We start from the raw sequence: 23,699 nt of genomic DNA, 5'->3' as shown, positions 1-23,699 counted from the left end.
GTTGACAGTTCCTCCACTTAGCAGAGGGGCCAGAAAGCCCCAACTGATGAAAGCCTACAATTGCTTTGGCACGGGAGACAAATGGGACAATGGCTGCATTGTTCTTTTTTCCCTCTTGAGTAGGCAAGTGTCTTCTCCATGGAATCTTGACACCGGAGGAGGCTGAAACTAGGGTCCGTGGTGATTCACCTTCTTTCCTCTCCCATTATGTGCCTTTCTGTCCTGAAACCATCAAAGCTGTTTGGGCGACTCGGGGACTGCCTACCCCACCCGCTGCTAGTCACAGAGTGGAAGTTGGCAGAGGAAGAAGGAAAGGCAAGTCAAGAAGCTCCTTTTAGTCCTGTCGCCAGGGCTTCCTTGTGGATCCCTGGGCAGATGTCATGCGCTGCCCCTGGGAATGCTTGATCAAGAACTAAAAATATCCAATGCAAGAAGAACGCGGTGCTATCCAAGACTGGCAGCAGCAGCAGCAGCTCTTAGGTGGGTGGGGATCCCGCCACTGGCTTCCAGCGTGCGGGATCCCGGGAGTACCCGAGCAGGGAGCATCTAGGCAGCGGGATTCCCCCGGCTGCCTTCCAGGAGCCTCGCTGAGCCCGGCTGCTCCCGGGGGGCACAACCTTGCAGGCTTCACGCACCAGCTCTTAAGAGCAAGCTCGGTGCCCCTTTCTGAGCATGCGCGGCCCTCTCCCCGCCTCTCCTCCCCCCATGCCCCCTCCCCGCCAGCCTTTTGCTCCTTCCCTTTCATTAAGCAAACCAGAGATCCCAAAACCCAAAACCAGGACCCAAAGGCGAGAGGAGGTGGCAGAGGAGGCAAAGCTCGGGATGGTCGTTGAGGGGGATCTCTGATCCCGCGCACCACCTCCTCCCGCGCGCGCGCACACACACACTCATACACACACACACACACACACACACACACACACACACACACACACACACTCACACACACACGCACGCACGCACACACACACACACACACACACACCACACAAACACACACTCGCACACGCCCGCGCCGCGCGCTCGCCCGCTCCCTCTCCCACGCAGGCGGAATGCAGCAGCGCTCGGGGAGCTTGTCTGCAGCCGCTGCCTGAATGCACCTCGCTGCCGGTAGTCGGGCCGCCCAATAGGCGCAAGGGAGGAAGCTTGGCCGCCGGAGGTGAGTGTGGCTTCTGCAGCCCGGGGGACAGCTGAGCCTGGACAGCAGTGGGGTGAAGGGGCGGGTTCCCGACCCGACGACGCGGTGCAGGTGGCCCACGCCTGGCTTGCGGGTTCCAAGGTGCAGATGAAGGTAGTGCCCTGGTTGTTTCGGGCAGGAGAGGGCGATCCCAGGGAGGGTCGTCTTCTGCAAGGTGCCAGATGGAACCAGAAGAAAGCTCCCCCGTCCAGGCTCGTAAACTTTCCTCTCCTGTCATTTGGCAAACGTGGAGACAAAGGGGGCGTGGAGGCGCTCTCCCTGTCCGGTTCCGCCCTACAGACTGTGTTCGGGGCTGGGATGTCCAGAGGCATCGCGGGGGTGGGCGTGGGGGACCGGAGCCCTGCAGGTACTTGATGCCTAACCCGCCCACCCAACAGGGGTTGAGATTTCTCAGCCCCTGGCTGTACGCGTTGTGATTGATTTGCTTCAGGCGTGGGCACCTGCCCGAGGTTCTCTTTTTCTGAGCTCTAGGCACATAGTAACGGTGTCACCTGGAGAATTGGGATAGCCATGGGCTTTCTCATCGACACCAGTGACAGAGTTTCTAGGGTGAGGCTCGGGTCAGTGCCAGATGAAGGATGAGTTACTGAAAGGCTTGACATAATCACCTCCTAGAAACGCAGGGCCCCAGGGTCTCTGCTGGCGGGGGTGGGGGGGGGCTGTCTTCACACACACACCACTGCAGCAGCGTAGCGGCTGGACTGAGACAGTCGTGGTGGCAGCGGTGTCAAGCGAATCTGGGAATTTATTTTTGTCCTGGATTTCGTGGCACACACGTGTGAAGTATGTGTAGGATGCGGGGTTGTTATTCGTCTTTGTGGGTTTATCGGTTTTTTTTTTTTTTTTTTTTTTTTTTTTTTTGCTTTCAACCTTTTCTGTGGAGATGCTTTGCTGCCTGCCACCTGGTTATCTAGTTGGTGGACTGGCACGGCTGTGTTTCTCTTCTGCACCAGGGAAAAGGTCCTGAGAAAAGAATTTCCGTTTAAAAAGCCAGTTCCCGCTGAGGTGAGCTCTCAGAGAGCAAAGGGCCTGCGGCACCTGGGGAAAGCCTGGATTCTAATGGCCCTTGGAGGTAGCCAACACTGGGTCAGCAGGTGAAGCCAGGACAAAGGGGGAGAAAAGAGGGGAGAATCAGAGGTGTGAAGAAAGCCAATTAAGGCAGGATGAAGTCCAGTGCCCCACACTAGAAAGCCTTCCCTGAATTCATTCTCCTTTGGGGGTTGTGGTGGCAGTTCCTGTTCATGGAATGGGATCTAGTTTGGAGATGCCTGAGGTGTCGTATCTGGAACACCTAGGCTTGCCTTTACTATAACTGTTTTTCAGGTATAGAAAGTTTATGTATTGAAGTTTCTCCATCCCGCCGTGTTTGTGACTGGAAGGTGGGGTGGATGCACGTGGGTGCAGATTCATCTCTTCTGTAAGCCAGAGTCTGGAGTTTGTAAGAGAAGCCAAGCTGGTGCTGTCAGAAGAAATGCTGGCAACTGGGCTCGAGTGTCAGTGACTGGGTGATGGTCAAGGGGGTTTTCCTCACTTCCAGATGGCAAGTAGAGGCCACCTCTCTCTCTCTCTCTCTCTCTCTCTCTCTCTGCTCATTCCAACAGGGAACAGTTTTGCTTTAAAACTTTGAGACTTTGAAATGGGAGAAAGTGTGACCTATATGAACTTCAATGAGAACGCTCACAGGTGAGACCTTGTCTCACAAGCACAGCCAGAAGAGGGGAGGTTTGAAGAAGAAAGGAAAAATGAAAGGGTGGAGGAGGGCGTTGGGAAAGGGAAACAGGATTAAAACAGCTTGGCTTTATGACTCTATTAAGAAGAATTCAGTGAGAGAGGAATCTGAAAGTGTTTTTTTTTTTTTTCTTTTTCAAATAACTGGGGGAGAAAAGACTTTCCCAGAAATATTTTCCAGTAGACACTGGCAAAGTTGAAAATAATTGTCAGCCTATATCCCCCTCTCCTTTTTTTTTTCTTTTTTTTTACTTCAGGGTGACAGTCTCATCATTATTCTCAAAAGTCTTGGCAAGGAAAGATGGAGATCCCCCTCCCTTCTTACTAGGGTTCTTCATCTGCTCGGCTCGGCTCGGGTGCTTTTCCTCTTCCTTCATTTGCAAGATCACTTTAATTTGATAACATGCAGATTCTGTTGATAGGTGCTTATTGATCACGTGTCCTGTACTTAGTACCAGAAGCCATATTAAAATATATGACATAGTTCTGGCCCTCGAAGTGTTTACAGTGCTGTGGTAAATCTGAGATTAACACACATGGAGCAGCCAGAGTGCAATGTCTCTGCAAGGTACTGAGTCCCGGACATATGAACTATATATACACTCTGCTCCCTCCCTCTGGATTTTTCTCAACATTTTATAAAACATGCATCAGTACTTGTTGCTAAAGCCTGGAAGAAACAAAATAAAACAAACAAAACACAAGGAAGCAAAAGCTGATTCAAGCCTTCAAGGAGGAAACTACCTCTGGCGTATAACCAACTTATCAATATGGTATAAACAAAGTGCCAGCAGTACTTGCAAGTCAGGGATTTGCTTTTCTTTCCCTGGGGAATTTAGGTGATCCTTGGGATACTTTTGAAAAAATGAATAGTCTCTATAGGCGGGGAAGGATTGAGAGGTCATTCCAGGCAGAGGAAACGCGTGACTGCTTGATATAAACTGGGTAACTGTAAGTCATCCTGGGTGACTAGAGCTATAGGGGAAAGAATAGCATGGGGGTGAGACTAATTAACAACTGATGCTATGGAGTGAGTGTTTGTACAGAGATATGGCCACGATGCTATGAAAGCAACGGGAAGGTGGGAAGATCAAAAGGTTTCTTAGGGAGTTTGACGTGAGATGAGTCTTGAGCAATGACATGAAGAAGAGAAAGACTTTCCATGCAGAAAGAGTATGCAAGTTCCAGAAGGAGTTTTGTGTGGCTGCAAGAGATGCAGGGTCTTATCTCCTTGGAGTGGAATAACAGCATGTCAGAGAAATAAGCAGGGATCGTGTGTGACTGGAATCCCCCCATCCCCGAGCAAAAGAGCTTCAATTGTATGTAAAAGCCTGGAAGCCTTTGAAGGTTGGGAAAGTTTGAGACGTGATCAGATGGGCATTAGAGAATGATGGCCATGACCGCAGCGTGGAGGATGAATTGGAGATGGTGAGGCTGCAGGCCTGGAGCTTATTGTGGGAATATAAGTGTGAAATGACAGGGATGGTGTGTGTGTGTGTGTGGGGGTAGCGGTGGGGAGGAGATATATCTGGGAAGCAAGAGAGAGAAGTCAACCCTGCTATTCTCCTTCTGGGTGCCCCTGGGTCACCCTCCATCCCCTCAGCATTCACTGCTGAGATGAGTTTTCTCTGCTCTTTGAGGGCAGGACAGTCACTGCTGCATCAGCACAGCCCTGCTGTAAAGCAAAGATTCAACATTCATTCACTGAATGGATGACTAAATAAGTGAGTGAGAAGTTCAGTCACCAAGTCATGACTCTGCATTAGGAAAATAGGAGCTAACTCATGGCCTGTGCTTCTCTGCGGGGTCCATGTTTGGAAACCAGTGACAAAAATATTCTAGGGAGACTTCAGATTAAAACAAGGACATATTTTTCTCAGCTTAATCTGTGAAGAAATGCCACTTCTTCACAGAGCCACTGTGAACAGCATTGAGCCATCATTTTGAAACATGTATTGAAGAAATCAGGTTACTGGCAAATCTTGGAGGCAGTGACAGGAACACACAACTAGTTCCTGGCATGTCGTACCCCATTCCCCTTGCTTGTCAAAATATCCTTATTTAATGAATTTACCAAAAACTTTGTAAGTAAGTTGGAACTCCAGGCTCTGAAGCTCTAGGGTCTCATTTGAAGAGCTCATGGCATCTTGGCATCCGTGGATCTTAGCCTGATACCCGTGAGCTAGACACATCCGCAGTACAACTTGGGGTCTATGCATCTTATTGACCCAAGTCCACATATCTTGAGTTACAATATGAAGGTCCCAGGAGGAGACATCATCATGAAGCAAAGCTGAATTTGTCTCAGACTGACCACAGTGCTAAAGGAAAAGCAGCGGCCTTCCAGACAGTACCATGTGCTTGATAATTTGGTAGCTGGGCAGGGGATGGCAAAGGAGGAGGAAAAGGTTAGCCATGGAAGGTAAATGGGATTCTGTTTTGCAGAAGTGGATTTTGAGGATTTTGGATTCTGGAACATCTTGAAAGTACTAGGACATATCTCAGCGTACTGTGATGTCACAATGAATGCCAACACCTGTTTGCACTAAGGGGAAGGATGGCAAGTAGACCATCAACCTAGAGATGGAATTTCAGCACTTAGTCACAGGTAGGGATAAAAGAGAGACTTGAGCTCCAGTATAGAATGTGGGAATGGACTTCTCAGACAAGGTCGGAGAGAATTAACACGAAAGCAAAAAGCCTGGGGGAACTGTAAGAGGGACAGTCAGACTCCAGAGATGCACATTGGGTCAGGCCTTGAATCAGGACTCAGGCACGAAATCTGATTGACAGTGTGCATAAGTCCTTTTGCCTTGGCTCTGAGACAGGTCTTAACAGCTTTCTAGAGCGATAGATACCAAGCTGGTCAGTACCAGGACCAGCTCTCAGAGCTACTGTGGTTATCCTGTAATCTGTGTCCCTTCATCAAATGTGTCAATGATCAGGATGGTTTTAAGTGAGGAGGGATGAAAGTGTGGAAAGTAGAGAACTGCAGACAGACAATGTGCAGACTTCCCTGGTGACAGTTAGAAAGGCAGCTTTGCACAACAGTGTGCTCAGAGGCCATATTTCAGGGCCTAGAGGGGAGTGGAGGGAGAGCATCCAGGCATGTGCATCTATCCGTCATTTATGAAGTCTGGCAGGGGAAAGAGTTACGGGACCATTGGGAGAAGGTGTAGTGAGCTTGCAGCAAGTTCTTATCAAGGAGGAGCAGATGGAAAGAGGTAGTGCTGAAGAACAAAAGGTGCAGGGGTGAGAGCAGGAGAGCAGCGCAGAGAGGAAGGATGTCTGTTCCCAAGAATGTGGGAAGGATGGAGACAGACACAGGATCCTCCCCACTACTAAATCATAGGTGCTTCCTGGAGCCAGGGAATTATGATCTTGAGTGTCCAACCTGAATGCTGTCGCTGGACCTGCAGGCTGATGAACCTTGTTTATGGAACGACATGGCTGAAAGCACAGAAGCCAACCTGAGATAGCTGCTGCCTGTTCTCATTCTGAATTCCCTCGGAAATCTGAATTAACTGAATTCTTTGTTTTTATAAAGTAGATGTTGGAAGACCAGTTTCTTTCTTTTTAAAACTTCTTCTTCTTCTTCTTCTTCTTCTTCTTCTTCTTCTTCTTCTTCTTCTTATTATTATTATTATTATTATTATTATTATTATTATTATAGAAGTGTGTGTGTATGTGAGAGAGAGAGAAAGAGAGAGAGAGAGAGAGAGAGAGAGAGAGAGAGAGAGAGAGAGAGAGAGAGAGAGAGAGGTGAGGGAAGGGGGAGAGAGAGAGCACACATGCCAGTGCCCACATAAAGAGACTAGAGGACAACTTCCAGGGGGCTGTTCTCTTCTTCCATCCTGTTGGTTCTGAGTATCGAAGTCAGGCTTGGTGGCAAGCACTTTTACCTGCTGAGCTGAGCCGTATCACCAGCCCCCGATTGAATTCTTAATTCTGGCTCTGCCACTTATCAGCTGTGTGTGTTTGGGCACATAGTGCAGGTCTCTGTGCTCTTAGTTCCTGCTGTGCTCAAGAATCACAGTGGAGCCGGGCGGTGGTGGCGCACGCCTTTAATCCCAGCACTCGGGAGGCAGAGCCAGGCGGATCTCTGTGAGTTCGAGGCCAGCCTGGGCTACAGAGTGAGTTCCAGGAAAAGGCGCAAAGCTACACAGAGAAACCCTGTCTCGAAAAACCAAAAAAAAAAAAAAAAAAAAAAAAATCACAGTGGATGGATATGAGGGCGACATGGCTGTGACATCTGTCACCCCATTGACAGTCAGAGTTGATTCAGCTGATCTGGCTGGCTAGGCTGGTGTCCCCTTCTTCCCTCACTGCTCCACATCCGTGCACACTGGGTCAAAGAGGATGACCTTCCCAAATGGAGGAGGGCCGATCTTCAGTCAAGGGTATATGAGTAGCTGCGCTCCCCGGCTAGAACCTCCAAACAAGCCCTCAAGAATCATAGTGGAACCTATCAGGAAGGACTGAGGATTAGATGAGTTATTTGTTCATCTTGGTGCAGGGGGATGGAAGGTCTTGTTTGAAAATAGTGAGGTAAAAGCATATAGCTCATGTATGCTTTGGTGTTCACTAAAAATTCTTTTATTCATTGTAGTAGCTGACTGTAATCCCAACTTTTCAGGTGCAGGAATTAAATCAATAGACACAACCATGACAGCAGCAGGTGAGCTAGGTTCCCATAGCCTAGATGGAGTAGACTCCGCTGGGGGTGGCTGCCAGCAACTTTTGCTAGGTGTGTGCTTCCCACACCTCAGGGAGGAGATGAAAGTTTGCTTGTCTAGTCTGGTCCCTGTAAGCTTCAGCCTGGCAGGCATTGCACAATGGAAACTTAGCTCTTTAGAAAAATGCTCTCAGGGACATGATTACGTGTCTTAATTATAGCCCTACGTGGGTACTGAGAAATATAAACTCTGGACACCGACATGTGAGGTTTACAACATTCTCTAGCAAATTGTCTATTTTCTTTCATGGGAAAGTTTGTGTTGTGTCCTAAAGCAGAATCCCAGTGGATAAGGAGGCCCCTTTGTCTAGCCAGTTAGCAGCAGGACAGTGAATGGAATTCGGGTTTGATGGATAATCCCCTTCCATATAATGTATATGCATATGCATACATGTACGTGTATGTATCCACTCATCCTATTTGTTTTTTGTACAGTAAACTCCTCACAGTCCCCACAGTGAGCACTTTCTTTTTCACCTTTAAGTCTCTGGCTGTGATGATCCCTCTTTCTGGAATTCCATTCTTAGGTTGGCCAGACCTCCTGTACTCTCCCATTTCTGTGCTGTTTCAGTGCCTAGCTTAGCAGTTGTCTCATAGTTACTGTTCAATGAACATTTTGCATTGCAGACACAGATGAATGGATCTTCCCCCCTTTGGAGTCATTGACGGTATCCTAAACAATGCAGCTTTTTTTTTTAATAGCCTTAGAACTTCAAGTGTAGTGAGTCATACAGTGAGTTACCTCATCAGGCTTCCACTTGAAATGTGATTAGAAATGAGGAACCAAAAAATAAGGGCAGCAATCTTCCTGAGGCTACTAGTTACTGTAGGTGAGAGGTATCTGACTGCAGGCTGAGGTCCTCCCTTGATTTCTGCCCCAGCCCCTATCCAGTGTGGAAATTAGATAATGTGAGGGAAGCAGGTTCTAGAAGCAGTGTTAGCTCCTCTCTGCATTTAAGTTTTAAATATTTTGATCATTACGGGTTTTTTGTATTAAGTATGAATTTAAAAATACTGCTCTAAGACACTGTTTATTTTGGTTGCTGAGGTTTATTTGGGAACTGTTTGAATTTTTTTTTTTTTTTTTTGCCTCATGCCAATGCCTCATCACTTGCTTTTTTCACAAAGTATAGTAAAGTTTGTCTCTGGCCTTCCCACTCTGCCATCAGAACGCAATGACAAAAAAAAGCAAACTTCATCCAACATAGTGACAATTGCTGCTAACAAACTATCATGACCTGGCTGGTCTGCTCACCGGTGAACATTGCATTCAATGGTTAGAGTAAAGCCAAAGAGCGAACACGAGAGCTGAGGACAAGTTCTACCTGTTCTTTGTGCATCTGTCTCAAGGCTAGAGGGAAGTGCAAGGAGTGTCTAGGCAAGTCCTTTTGTTTACAAATTCATTCATGCACTTTTTGTCAGCTTTTATAATTTTGAGGTCTTTGAACACTCAAGCTAGGAAGTGGGAGAAAATTACCACACCTGTCCACTTGGCTGGTGTTGGATTGTAGCACTGTGGCCTGCATGAGAATTGAGGTCAGCAAGTACAATGACAGAGACTGACCGTTTCTGAAATCAGAAAAGGGAGAAAGAGCATGAATGGAAAAGGGAAAGAGCTAAAGGAGGGGAAGTTGGAATCTCCTAGATACCTTAGCACGTGCTCCTCCAGGCTACCTAAAGGACTTTCTGTGTATTACCACCATAGGTTTACAGCACACTGTTGAGTAGTGACTGACTTCTTCACTTTACAGCTGAGCAAATCAAGCTATAGAAAGTTGAGCTGGCTTACTCAGCCGCCTGAGGTAGAGTTAGATTCATAGTCTGGAACACATCCAAAGTCAGTGCACATCCAACTGTTCCTTTTGATGCCCAAGACTTGGAATTTCAGATCATCCATATCCTTTTCACTTTCTGGAAAAGCTTAGGGGATGAGCTTCTGTGGCTTGTCACTGCTGACTGACGGAGTCAGCTCTGCATCCTTGCAGGTATTCCTTCATCTATGGCAAATATATCTTTTTCATTCATCAGTAACAACCTGGAGCAGAGACACATACACATAAGAAATAAATACTCTCTTCGTATGATTGTAATACATTTTGACGTGACTTGGAAGCACAGAGCTTAGATTGCCTCTGTTACATTAGAAATGGCCATTTCTTTCAGTATTGTGGCATCAAGTGTTCTAAAATTGCTCACAGGCAGTCTGATGAAAAGGTGACTGTGGTGACAGGAGCATCTCTGCTGTAAGGAGATGGGATGTCTTTGCATGGCTGATAGGTGAGGGTTTCTGGGGTGCCCCATTATTGCGATTTTTTGATAAGAAGCACAGAGCAATGCTCCCTCATCAACATATGAATTCAATGAAATACATAATCAAGTGGAATAAGATACAATTAACAAGAACAGTCTGGTGGAGAGCACTGATGCTCAGCTCAGCATCTCTACAAGTCAAGCTCACTTTATCATCATTTTCATCTTCCAGTCTTGCTTGCTATCACTTCCAGGCAAGCCCATACATCCACTTGCTCTGATAACCAGCCTATAGCCTACTCTCCTGCGGGTCCCAGGAATTAAAAAGACAAAAAGGAAAAAAAAAGACTTTTCATTCATACTTGTATTAACAGGGGAAGCCGTCATCCCTGCAAAGAATATCTCTGGATTTTTCCCCCCTGAACTATAAATGCAAGGCAGTAACTCTAAGACTTGAGAAAAACCTTTTAGAGTTAGTTCAGTTTAGTTTAGTTTTGTTTTTGTGGTGTGATATATGACATATGACAGTTTCTTGTCAGGCTAGTTTGAACCAATAAGAGTACTACATTTAATCAATTTAAAAATTAATTGAGTCAGTACTTTGTGTATTATGTTGCTATACAAAATGCATGTACAAGAAAGGAAGAAAGCAAACATCCTTTACACTTCAGTCCCAGTCTCTCAGAGAATCCACTGGAAACTTTGCTGCACACTCTGCCAACAGTTTTGGTCTATTAACATTTATGTATTTGATCTTTTTTCTTATATCGTGGGACTTTACCTTGTATGTTGTTTCACCCTTTGGTTTTAGCTGTCAGTCTCAAGCAGAAGCAACCTCTCTTGGCCAATAAACATTTACTGAATGTTACAATTGTGTGAACAGGCTAAAGGCTGCTTTCATTTCAGGACAGGTGAAGACTAGCATATGCATGTCTTCTGGGAATCGCATAGAAGCCACCTAGTAAACCGTGGGCTTTCCAAGAGTTCACATCCCAACAACAGGTACAATAATGAGGGCACTAAATTCTAACTTAATCCATGGCAACAGCTGTCAGTTCTTCTTGATTCACAGAATTGCTGGAGGACATCGTCTACTTCAATTGTGTCTTTCCAAATAAAAAAGCTGATATCCTTTGAGGTTAAGTGACTTGTCCAGGGTCCCACCACTGGTGATTGGCAAGGCACAGATCACAGACTGTTTTCTAGTCTGTTAAGCTAGTGTTGATTTCACTATATCTGACTGCAAAACAACCCCTCACATCAAGACAGGGGAACTGTGGGACTCAAATCACAAAAACTAGCTTGTGCAATGAGTTGCTACCAAATTGAAACTCACGCTGCATGTAAATGTCACTCAGGAGCCTCTGCAAAGATTACCTTCTCATTTTTGCCCCCGCCCCAGCCTGCCCTTCTCATCTCTGCTCCCCCATTCTCCTCCTAGAAGGCCTGAGGGTCTCACATTTGCATAATACTTTGAAGCCAGGCAGCATTCTTGATGCGAAATGAGATGTTACCCAAGTTTCCTAGGGAAGGTATTCATCTGTGAACGTATTACTAGGGATTTAGTTTTCAATTTGGCTTCTTGCCAAGTTGAACCTTAAGAAATGAAATCCAAAATGAATGTATTTGACCTGCCATCTTTAATCAAACAATTTACTCCTCCTTATGCTTATCTGGAAAGTTTTACTCATGATATGGCATAAATAAAATTATGATTTCGAAACATGCTAATTCTATTTCCCTGCTCTGCTAGCTTAAGGGACTCAGCTGTGTCATTCATTAGCTTTGTGGTGCTGGGCCAATCTCCCTGCCTTTCTAAATCTCAGATCTCTCACATGTAGAGTTCACAAGTCTTGAAAAGGACGGGAAGATGGAGGGAATGACCAATACATGGAGACTCTGCTTTAAAAGTTAAAATCTAGTCCTCTGTCTCTGTATTATACTACTTTGGAGGCAATGCTTGGGAATTTATGTAAATATATGGCTTTCTAAAACATAAGATTGACTCTGTTGATCTCTACCAGTTAAATACACACACTAAGTAACTCTCAATATTCTTTGTTGTATTGGGGGATTACCTAGATGTACACATATGCATAGGCTTGCAGAGACTCACAGAATCTGAAGGGTAAGTGATAAGAGTTAGAAACCCACCCAGTGCTGAGGGCTCATTTCACAGCACATGTGGAGATTAGCCTCTCCTTCCCATCACTAGGGTTCCATTCTTCCTCATGTTAGTGCTCATAATGTATGTACATAAGATAGGAGCCATTTGAGTCTGGACTGTGGTTTTCTAGGATTCTGACAACTAAGGCAGAGAAAGTTTATCAAATATGACAACCATACTCACATGCACTCCTGGGTAGATCCACCAGTAATGTCTGGTCTGAAAAAGAATCTGCATATTTCCAATTCCTGCCTCAAATACCTGTCTACTCAAAGGCCATCAGGTAGGCCTTCTCTGATAATGTCCAAAATATTCAGCCTGCTACTCGTTAATTTACTTTGATTTATATTTCCTCATCAGCACTGAGAAATACTTCAACTTTCCATCTATGAATTTACTCATTCATCTATTTGTGACCTGTCTCTCTTTTCTACAATATAAACATTAAATGAGGGATTCTGTCTGTTTTGTTCATTATAACATACTCCAAATCCTGAAGACTACCTGAAATTTACTGAGTAAATAAAAAAATCAGTAGTATTTTGAAAGTGGATCTAAGATGCCAATAACAATGGCCACATCCAAAGGGCAAAGAGTATGAACACATCTCCAAATGTGCAGAAGCTTCAGAGCCACAATGGGCAATGGGACTCAACATGGTATTGGCCTCATAGGCCTAATCAAAATGAGATCACTGAGCCTTGCTTTTCTTTGTCTACTCTCTTGCTATTTTAGGCAGCCTTTCCTGCTGACCCCTGATGCATGTCATCTCCCCACAGAGAGCCAATGGTGAAGCCTGTGTTTCTCCACTTCCATGGGAACAGAATTTTCTAGTTTGGTTTGCCTGTCCATTACCTGCTTCAGGTCTCTTTTATCTTTCTTATTCTTATAAATTCCATCAAAACTCCTTTCTCTTCTAACATATTTGTGATCCTTAGGTTATTCTTGTTGTTAGTAATTTGATGAGTTATGGTACTTATTTTGATGACTTCACCTTAGTTATGTGTCCCTTTTAGAATATTAACTTAAACATGGGACTTATTGAATACCCATCTCCAGTCATGTTCTGATCTCTAGATAAGGCCTCCCTCCAACAGAAGCATTTATAGTCTTCTCAGAATTTTGCTCTGAGGTAGCCTTCCTCCCTGTTTAGTCCTTTAAATTATCTCAGCGTTATTAGATGAAGGGGTTTTGGCCCCTTCTGCCCATGATGTCCTTGCAGGGTTCCTCCCTGACTGCAGAGAGCTCTCATGTTCCTTTCATGATATTATCCCCTGAACGTCCAATCACTTCTGGTCAGAATTAGTTGTAATTGAAAAGTCCACCTGAGCCATCCTCTCCCCACGGAGACATGAGATTGGTATAAAGGATGTCAAAGGTGTCTATAGGCATCATGTCAAGTAACTTGTCTCATCACCAGCTTGTGAATACCTATCCTCAATCCCTATTCTGACTCATTGTGATGCCTCTTCCATGGGTAATATCAGGAACACACCATTCCTTCATCAGCTCTAGTAGTCTCCATTGTCTTCCGACAATGATGTCATTTCAGTTTTTCCTCTCCCCTTTGTAGTTCCCAGAAATCCACCCTCAGGTTTGACTCATGTGAGTCCTCAGCACTTGTGCTTCTAAACAGCAAGTGTTGTTTGGGGCTGGAGAGATAGTTTCAGTGGTTAAGATCACTTGTTGCTCTTTCAGAGGACTTGAGTTTGATTCCCAGTACCCATGTCAGATGGCTCACAACATTCTGTAACTCCAGTTCCAGGTCATCAGACACCCTCTCTGGACACTAGGCTCACATCTGTTCACACATATGTGTATATACATAGACAGATATATACATATAAATTAAAATAAACTAAGTATTTAAAAATGTGTTTAAGAGCACTTGTTTATAATAATTTACATGCTGTAGATGAACCTTGTCCCCAAATACATCTGTGACTATAGCTTGTCTTGCATACCCCTCCTTATCCCGAGCAGATTCAGTCCCTCTTTCTTCTGGCCTCTTTGATGACTGTCATGCTCCTTTTCCCAAGTTTCCCCTTCATGGATATTATTAGAATCTTCAGCATCTTTGTTATTGAGAGGAATGCTTTAGCTTAGATGAGTCTTGCTAATTGTCCTCAAATTTCACCATAATGGTAGATGGAACCAGCTTAACATACATGAGGCTCAAAGAAGCCATGACACATGGTAAACATTTATTGAAATCTCGTGCTATATTCAATACATGCATACAATTATTGTCAATTAAAAATAAACAAGACATTTGCTGACTGAGGGCATCATCTACTCCTTCAGCCCATTTGCAATGTTCAGATGTCATGTGGCCTAACTTTTGTCATTTTTTTTTCTTCCTGTGCCTGGAAAACTATGTCAGCAAAAATGTGCCAGAGAAACAGATCCATAAATAGATCATTACTCACAGGGAGAGATGCCAAATGGCCTTGTTCTGTGTCCAAGAAAACATTGGGACTCCTGAAAAGCAAAACGAAAAATGACAAGTGAACTTATCTTTTCACTGGGAAAACAAAAGGCATAGACACAAGACAATAGATATTTGATGCAGGGAACATTTGCAAAGGATGTGCTGGCATTAGCCTGAGCTAATTCAAAGCCACCAGGATACTAGAGCCCTTGATTTTCTCAGATATTCTATGAACTTCCTAAAGATCTCTTCTGTGTTGCTTCAAGGCATCCAAGATTTCATCACTTTGCATTGTGAGGCTATTCTGTAGGCATGGGGCTCACAGCAAGATGGTAAATCACAAAAACCTGTTAAGGAAAAGGTTTCTTTTTGTTTTAGGTAAAATAAAAAGATTAATGTGGTACTGTACCATTGCAGGGAAAGTCATAAGAGCATTGATTTTATAATAGGAAACATGTACCTCTCCTAATGCATTGGCATAGAATGCTCAGACTTCAATTGCCACTAATCCTCAGGGGCCAGGAGAAAGCTTCATTCAGAGCCACCATCCAGGAAATGACCACTCACAAGTGAAGCCTTAAAATAAAGGAATAATGTGGCTGTGAATGGCTGAAAGGGGGCTTAATAGTCATGCTATCAGAGAGCACTCACAGTAAGAAGAACACACTAGCAAATGAGTGGAGTATGCCAACACATAAAACAGACAATGCAAATAATCAATAACTTGGAATTCAGTCAAATTTCACAATGGATAGATGAATAAAACCCAAGATATCATCTTGCAGCTATGAAATGAAAATGTATAATGCAAAAATTAGTACAATGTTAAAAAAGTCTTCATTGACTAAAGATACAAGCATGTGCCTGAGTGCTTATGAAAAAGACATATTGACCAGATAGTCTTGTGAGTTACTACAAGGGATTTTTACTCTAACTGGCAAATATTCTCAGAATTGGAAATGCATACACCTTTTCATTCCGCAATCTGACTGTGAAGAAATAACAGCGTAAGTATGTGAGTATATATAGGTTTTACTATGTTTCAACTTAACAATTGTTTAACTTTATAATGCATTTAATATTTTCAACTTATAGTAGGTTTGTCAGGTGGTGATTGTGTACCAAATTATATGGAATTCAGTAGCTAAAATCTGGAAAAAAATAACCCATTTTTAAAAATATTTTTATTTTATAATTAATTTAATTTTACATATCAGCCATGGATTCCCCTGTCCTCCCTCATCCCACACCCAGCCTTTCCCCCAATTCACCCCCCCCATTCTCACCTCCTCCAAGGCAAGGTCTTCCCTGGGGAGTCAGCCCAGCCTGGTAGATTCAATTGAGGCAGTGTGCTTGAGAACTGTAGAATGGAGTAGAAGGAAGAAAGATGTGGAAGAGGAAAGGGCTTGAGAAGAGGGTACCCATTAGAGCTAGTCTCTCTATTGCTCTCTCTAGTGATGCCAAGTTTCTAAAATCATTCAGGGGTCAAAATTGGCCCATGTTGATGCCTATTAATAGTATTAATTGATCCTAGACAAGCTAGAACTGTTCCTACGTCCCAAACTGGAAATTCCGAAGCCCTGTGTGCCACAACTTCTTGGTCTTTCATCTCCCATTTCTGTACCTCTCCTCCTATCTATTCTCTCCTGGCCTCCATAGCCTTCTCTTTGTCACTAGAGTGTTTCATCAACTCTTCTGCTACTCTGGGTTCACTTTGTCTCTTCCCATGGCATCCTTGTATCGTCCTTTCATGGTTTTCCTTTTACCTCCATGGCTTCTCATCTTCAATCTGCTTTTTGTTTTCTGTTTGTCTTGCTCCGTCTTCCCTTCAATGTGGGTGCTGAAAGGCTCGTATTCTCTGGAACCTACAATATATCCAGATGCATCGTTGTTTTGGCTGGTCTCATTTGGCTTATGTTTTCCCTGTCATGTCCTAGTCTTTTGTCTCCATTCCCTCCAGTCCTGAAAGCCTGCCTAAAATACATCTTCAGTGCTTATCACTCCTTCCTCCAGTGATGCTCAGGAGGTTGCCATGAGGTTCCCATTCTGACACTCTGACTCCTCCAATAGGAAGCCCCAGACTCTTCCCCATCTCATCATCTCCTTGCTCAAGCTGCATGAGAGATCTTGCCTTTCCTCAGCATTCCCTGTACATCTCTGCTCCCCTGTCTTGGAGCTTCTTCTCTCACCATTCAGAGCTTCCTAACCTCCCATCATTCCAGGTGTTTCTAGTTAGATGGAATTATTCTCTTCTTCATTTTTTATGTCATACTTTGTACTTCTACAGAGCACATTTCATTTTAGTTCCTGGCTTGTAGCTATTTTATGTGTGACCATCTCTCCCACTTTGTACCAACTAAAAGGAATGTAAATGTTTGTTTTTAAATTTAAAGCCATAGAGGTAATGCAAAAAATTCCAAAATCCATAGATCATAACCACCATTAATATTTTGATATGTGTCCTTGGAAGACTGATTTGTTTACACATAATTCTCCTCATTAAAAAAATATAAAGCCTCCATCAAATGCCTCCCCTCAGAGCTCAGGAAATCCTGCAGAAGAGGAGACAGAAAGAATATAAAAGCCAGAGGGTTGGAGGACACCAAGAAGATATGGTTCTCTAAATCAACATGTGTGAAGCTCATATGAACTCACAGATACTGAAGTAGTATGCACAGGGCCTACACAGATCAGCACCAGATCCTCTGCATATATATTATGGCTTCCAGTTTAAGAGTTTTTAATGGGATTCCCGAGTGAGCAAATGAGTGGGTGTCTGAATCTTGTGTGTTTTCGTGGCCTCTTTTCCTTCTGTTGGTTTGTCTTGTCCAATTCTGAAGTGAGAGTTTTTGTTTTATTTTATACTTTGTTACATATATTTTAAAATAATGAATGAATAAAACTAGGGTGAAGATTAACAATTGAAATGACACTCCTACTGGATGAGGGAAAACCAGCTTTCTCCAATAGGGTGACACTAGGTACATTAACCACTCCAGGAAAGGCCTCATGTTCAGGAGTAGCTGACAGGAGTCAGAGAAGCTTCCATGGCAGACCAAGCTTGTTTTCTGCAAAAAGGTGAAAACTACTGAGATGATTGTGCTGAGGCTGAATGTGATGAGTCCGGCTGCAGACTTCGAGAGTTCTGCTATTGAGGATGCAAGGATTTCCAACTGGAAGGTGATAAGACCATGGCCAGGTCATCTATGATTTCATTACATAGACAACAAAATCATGAGATGATACTAAAAAAAGAAATAAAGAGAAGGAAAACCTACTAAACCGAGAGGCGTGTTTTAAACGGAGACTCGTTCTGCTGACCCCCCTCCATGAAGGCTGTGCCGATTTATTCAGTTCACTGCACAGCACTTGCCTTATTCCGTTATCTCACAGCTACTTCTAAATTGGTGTTAAGAAGTTATTAGCACTTACAGTCTTTGATGAGTCAGGTGAATGTGAAAGGGCAGGATGTAAATGGAGTAAAATGGAAACTTTATATTAATTCATTTTTGATGTTTCCACACAGGGAGCTAAGGTTCCCAGACTCAGGAGCTAAGCGCCTGGTAGCATCTCACTTCAAACAAAGCATGAAAAAGTGTTTACCTTCCCCCCCACAAACTTGCCCTTCCCAGACTTCCCACTCCAGTTAATGGCATGACTGTTACTATCAGGTGAACCAGAATGGCTGGTCCCTCCTTGGAGCCTTCTTCTCCCTTTTTAAATTAGTCCCTGAGCCCTCTATTCTTCACTTTCAGAAAGCCTTCCAGATCAATTTCCTAGCCCCCAGTCCCGTCACTGCAGGAGTCATTTAGACTCTTACGGTTTCTTCTTGGATCATTACTGTGTCCTTGGTGTCTCCCGTCAATCTCCTACCACACTTCCCCTCCTCTAATGCCCGCAAAGCCTTCTTCCCAAACTAAACCCAGAACACATCGATTCCAATAAAAGGCCTTTTGAATTTTCATACCTTCTGTGGAATCTCCATTCTTTGCAAGAATCAAATTCTAATGCCTTAGTGGAGCACCGTGTCCCTGCTCTGGGCATAAGGATAGTATTCACTCTGCCTAGCTTACAAGATTGTTTAGGTAAATAAATGAGATACTGCCCTCTATTGAATAAATAATTACTTGTTTAGAACTGCTTCTAAACAAGTGTGACTTAAAGAAAAGATTTGAAAGTGGCAAGGAACTGATGCAGCATGAACAGTCTGCTGGGCTTGGTAATAAATGACTGTGTGAGTCACACTGAGAAGCAAATCTCCTATTCTGCCAAGCACTAGGAGCTTATCATGGGCTCTGACACTCCCACCAACCCCCAGAAAGGGCAGTAGCAAATTCCATTTACCAAATACTTCAACGTCAAATAATCACAGACTTGAATGTTTTTTGTCTATGGTGAACATCATTTTTTGATGAAGCTTAATCTAATTAACAGCCTGAATTCTATTACCTAAAATCCTCCAGTACACAAGATAATTTCCCAAGCCTCTTTCATGCATTTATTTTAGCCATGACCTTTGATCCATGTCAAAATACAATTACATCACCTCTGAAAAGCATACATGACAACATTGATTGGAGCAGGATCTCGAATGACACATGGGCACCAGAGCCAAGGTGTTGTACTTCTCTTAGGCCATCCTTCCTGTCTGTAGCAGAGTTTTGTACAATTCCAGTAGCTTCCTCTCAGGGTTTGTTCTTCACAAAGACTTACTACTAATTATCCACTGCCCTGTTGTCCCAGAGGGTATTGTAATGGATTTGTTCCAGTGCCTATCCCAGGACCTGGTCATCGAAATCTCTGACCACCAGAAAGAGAGAACTGGAAATAAATAAACAAGTAAATAAATTATCAATGACCCTCCTTTGTTTCAAGGCTATGACTCCCACTCTGCTGTCTGACTTTTCGGAGTGCATTTGCTGTGTCAGCCAAAGTGAAGCAGACAGAATGGGAATTGAGGGAGGAGCTCCCTGGCCCTGCTGTGAGCAGAAAGGCTGTGGGGATGGACTGGGAAGGAGTGGGGCAAATGCGGTTTTGTTCAGAATAACATGACAATTTCATAAACAAACACAGTATGTGGACCCCTGAGAGCCTTTACTCAGTTTCCAGGATATTAGTTGAGCTGCTGACTGGGTAAAGAGGTTCTCATTGTGAGGAGATTTTCCCGCTTTGAAAAGGATCAAGTTCTATTTTCCTTGCAGGACTTTTGCATCCTGTGTAGAGCCATTTGTAACAATGACTTGTTTATGAGTTTATACGTTACCAGTGAAAACTTCTAAACGGATTAATTTTTGTTCTCCTGTACTAACCCAGGAAGCGTGTTTTTACTACCCGCCTAACAAAGATGATCCCTAATACCAAAATCACAGGCTGCGAAATGTGTTGTGAGCTCTTATTTTATTAGAACCAGAGCTTACCTGTAAGTTTCCAGTGGAGACAGTTGTGTTTATTGTTCTGAGAGCCGTTCGGCCAAATGCTCCAAGTAAATCAAAAGATCAGCTAATCAATTCCTTATAGAATTGGGTTAGATGCTCTCTCTCATTGCAATGGAAGCCTTATACTTCATCATTGTCTGGAGTAGCCTTAAATACTCTGCGCTGTCTTCCTGCTCCATTATTTATGTAATCACTGGCTCTTGGTACTCAGCTTTAGGTCATATAAAATCACTTACAGATATTTTCAACACTCACACAGAGGCCCTTCATGTCATAATCCAATTTGATGGGCTTTTCTCCCCCTGCGTCACCTCCTGTGGGGATTCTTGTTTTAACTTTATTGATCTGTCTGGTTATTGTGTTGGGCAACATGGCTCCACATCACAGGAGTAGGATGAAGTGGCACAGTGAATGATATTCATATTTTGGGATTCTCAAGCCCATAGACGACATTAACGTCATCTTTTTGCAACTGTCAGATGTAAAACCATTGTCTGCCTAGGATTCATTTGGATTTTCCGTCATGTTCTCCAACGTTATCTTCCCTAATTGTAATTGACAGCTTCTTCTTTATGCAAATTAATAATATCAGAGTCACACTAAAAACAACTTCTGTTTTTCCAAGTCTTTGTAAGGGAGAAACTATGGAAATACTTGAGATTATATTGTGTCATTTTTATTTTGTATTATTTTGTTAATCCTTCAGTATTCTGGGGAAGTGCGTTCTCTGTGTCCATGGGGGATGAATCCTAGGATCCCTGTTGCCATGTCTAGTCACATCAGTATATACTCAAGTCTCATATAAAAATGATATAGGACTAGAATTATAACCCACACACATCTTCTGGGGCATCATATATCCCCTTTAGACCACTTATACAGCACCTAATAAGACATAAATACTATTCCAATAGTTGTTGTACTGCATTGCTAAGGAATGTTGACAGAAAGTCTGTATGTGTTCAGAACAGTTTTCTTTTCATGGATGTTTCTGGTGGGTGTTTGGTTGAATCCTTGAACGTGTGTGTGAATGCAGTGAGATGTACAATTATTACCCACAGTTTGCTGGTGTGGTGAGAGGGACTGAGAAGCTGAGTAATGCAGTTGAACTTCAGCACTGAAATCTTCAGATTTGACTCACACAGTGGTGCTTTTCAGCCTTTTAAGATGCATGCTGTCAGGGTGGCCTGTTTCATTTGACAGCTGTTAAAGCATTTGATCTTAGGTCCCACTAGAATCTCCTTTCCTGGAACTTTTACTCAATGCTTCTGTTTTGACTATTTGGGCTTTCCACTCTCTTGGTGGATTTCTTTTTCCTATGGATTATTATTTGCTTTTTTTCCCAGATGAGACATCCCCAATTCCTTTTGGGAGTATGTAATGAGCAATTGACTCACAGGATTATACAGTCCCATAGAAGCGTTATAAAGTCCTTAAAATTACATATACCTTAAAAATTATGTGCATGGGTGTTTACTGCATCGATGTTTGTGTGCCACATGCATGCCATGTGCTGCCTATGAAGGCCAGAAAAAGGCATCAGATCACCTGATGGGACTACAGGTATTGGAGAGCCACCATGTAGGTGCTGGGAACTGAATGAGGTCCTCTGGAAGAGTAGCCAGTGCTCTTAGCTGTTGAGCCGTCTCTCCAGCCCCTACAAATAACATTTATAGAAATTGGTTTTCACTGCTTTTCTGACATTCTAATGTTCCATTGGCATTGTCTCAGATCATATATGTCCCCTGGTTCCTTTTTCTGGTTCAGTGACTCTAATCTGCTGTGGGCCAGAATAAAAACATCTTCTGTTTCCAGCCAGCCATTGTTAAATCTTTCGAAAGACCCGAGGCTGCCAATAAGCTCACAGTGACTTAGCGAGGGTCAAGAGATTCCATGTGAAGGGGAAGTGAAGTCTCCCCTCCTGCTTGGTAAATGGAGTCAGGATGGCTCAGTTGGTAAAGTGATCTGGGTTCAACTCCCAGTAGCCATGTAAAAATGCTGGGCACAGTATTGTGCCCCAGTAATCCCTTCACTGGCAAGGTGGAGAAAGAAGGATCCTGGCCAGTCAGTCTAGCTGAATTGATGAGTTCCAGATTCAGTGAGAGACCTGGTTTCAAAAAAAATTAAATTATATATGGAGTATGATTAAGGAAAACACTTGACACTGACCTCTGATTTTTTTTTGAGACAGGATTTCTCTGTGTAGCCCTGGCTGTCATAGAACTCACTCTACAGACAAGGTTGGGCTCAAACTTACAGAGATCCACCTGCCTCTGCCTCCCGAGTGCTGGGATTAAAGGTGTGCACCACCACCACCTGACATGACCACTGATTTTTACATGCATGTACACATACATACACCTACATATACATGTGTATGCACACACTATATACATATATATGCATGCATGCATACATGCTCACGTGCATGTGTGTGAAGCATTCTTTGATAGAACCTTATTTCTCTGAGTTTTTTAATCTTCAAATATTTGAAAGGCTAGCAAAGTTTATTTGGCTTTATACTTGTGCCGCTCAGAATGCCTTAGTCCAGGCTCTGAGCATTGGTTCAGCTCTTGGTTGTGTGACTCAGTGCTCAGCTGCAGAAGATGTTGACACTGGTGGTGACCCCTATGACTTTCCAAGCTCAGTTACCTCCAGTGTCTGGTCATCAGTTAAGAGCAAATAGCTTCTGGTAAATGTCACTGGATCACAGGTCTTTTCTACTCAGTCTCTTATGTCCACATTTTCTCAAAAAGAAATGTCCAGTTTAATCTGTTCTTCCCTTTTTCTCCCTGATGGCTTGGGAGGGGTATTTAGAAAGTAATATCCCAGATTTCAAGTTCATTCTTTTTCTCCTTTGTGTCTCACCCTCCTCAGAATCTAACTAACTGGGGAGGAACAGAAAGAGGAGAATTTCTAAAACAGCAAAAATAAGAACGATCCTGATAAATTAAACCTTCTTGGCAAAGCATTGTTGGTCTCACCATTACATACAAAATCCCGAGTCTCTCCTCCCGATGGGAGACCTTGATTTGGGAGATGTGGGGATGCGGGGTGGCTTGGGAAAGAGGGTTGGGGGTGGGAGGTGGGAGGAGGGGGGTCTGTGGATAGCATATGGAGTGAGTAGAAAATTTCTTAATAAAAAAAAATGAAAAAAAATCCCGAGTCTCTCTAACCTTGTGGTCCCCTTCCTTTCTCTAGCCAGAGTCTGCAGTCTCTGTGGGAGAGAAGAAAGCCATATTTCCTTATGGACATTGCTTTTGTTTTATGTTTCACAGTTGTCCTATGATGGACAGCTCTGAAGGGGATGGAGTAAAGATAGCTTAATTGAGGACTGGGTCTGATGAAAGGCTTTATGTCTCCTATTCAGCAGGCAAGGATGACAAAGCAAAGATAAATCTAGCCATACAAGAACAGAGGGACCCACCCTATTCTGTTTTTTTTTTTTTTTTTTTTTTCAGGAGAGGTAACAAAATGTCTACTCACCTTAGATAGGGAACTAATGACAGACTGCTCTAAGGATAACACCCAAGTCCAGCTTGGTAAGACAATGAGTTTTAGTGGGGTTATTCTCAGGAGTAAGAGTTAGAGGTTATTACAGAAGTAGAAATGACTCAAAGACAGCTGCATCACCAAAAGCTCGCCCACGATGGGTGATTGCTCATGAAAGCTGGAATTCTGGAGCTTACTGTACCACATTCACGCAGCTCAGTAGGTTGGAGAGTGTCTTTTCCAGACAGCTCAGTTGGTATGAA

At 43.6% G+C, this 23,699-nt stretch overlaps 1 protein-coding gene across 2 annotated transcripts in view; it reads left to right on the top strand.

Annotated features, from left to right (window-relative positions):
* Nucleotides 1–728: 728 nt before the first annotated feature.
* Plppr1 (phospholipid phosphatase related 1) overlaps nt 729–23,699 on the top strand; it is a 285,228-nt gene continuing 262,257 nt past the window's right edge. The window contains exon 1 of one of the 2 annotated variants that reach the window (XM_052715907.1): nt 729–1,159. The gene's annotated coding sequence lies outside the window, so the exon portion shown is untranslated. The remainder of the gene's footprint in view (nt 1,160–23,699) is intronic. The other variant, XM_052715906.1, reaches the window with a different exon arrangement.

Source organism: Peromyscus californicus, unplaced genomic scaffold, assembly GCF_007827085.1.
Source record: "Peromyscus californicus insignis strain IS unplaced genomic scaffold, ASM782708v3 Scaffold_5__1_contigs__length_169319896, whole genome shotgun sequence".
NCBI lineage: Eukaryota > Metazoa > Chordata > Mammalia > Rodentia > Cricetidae > Peromyscus > Peromyscus californicus.
This window is presented reverse-complemented; position numbering and strand designations above follow the sequence as displayed.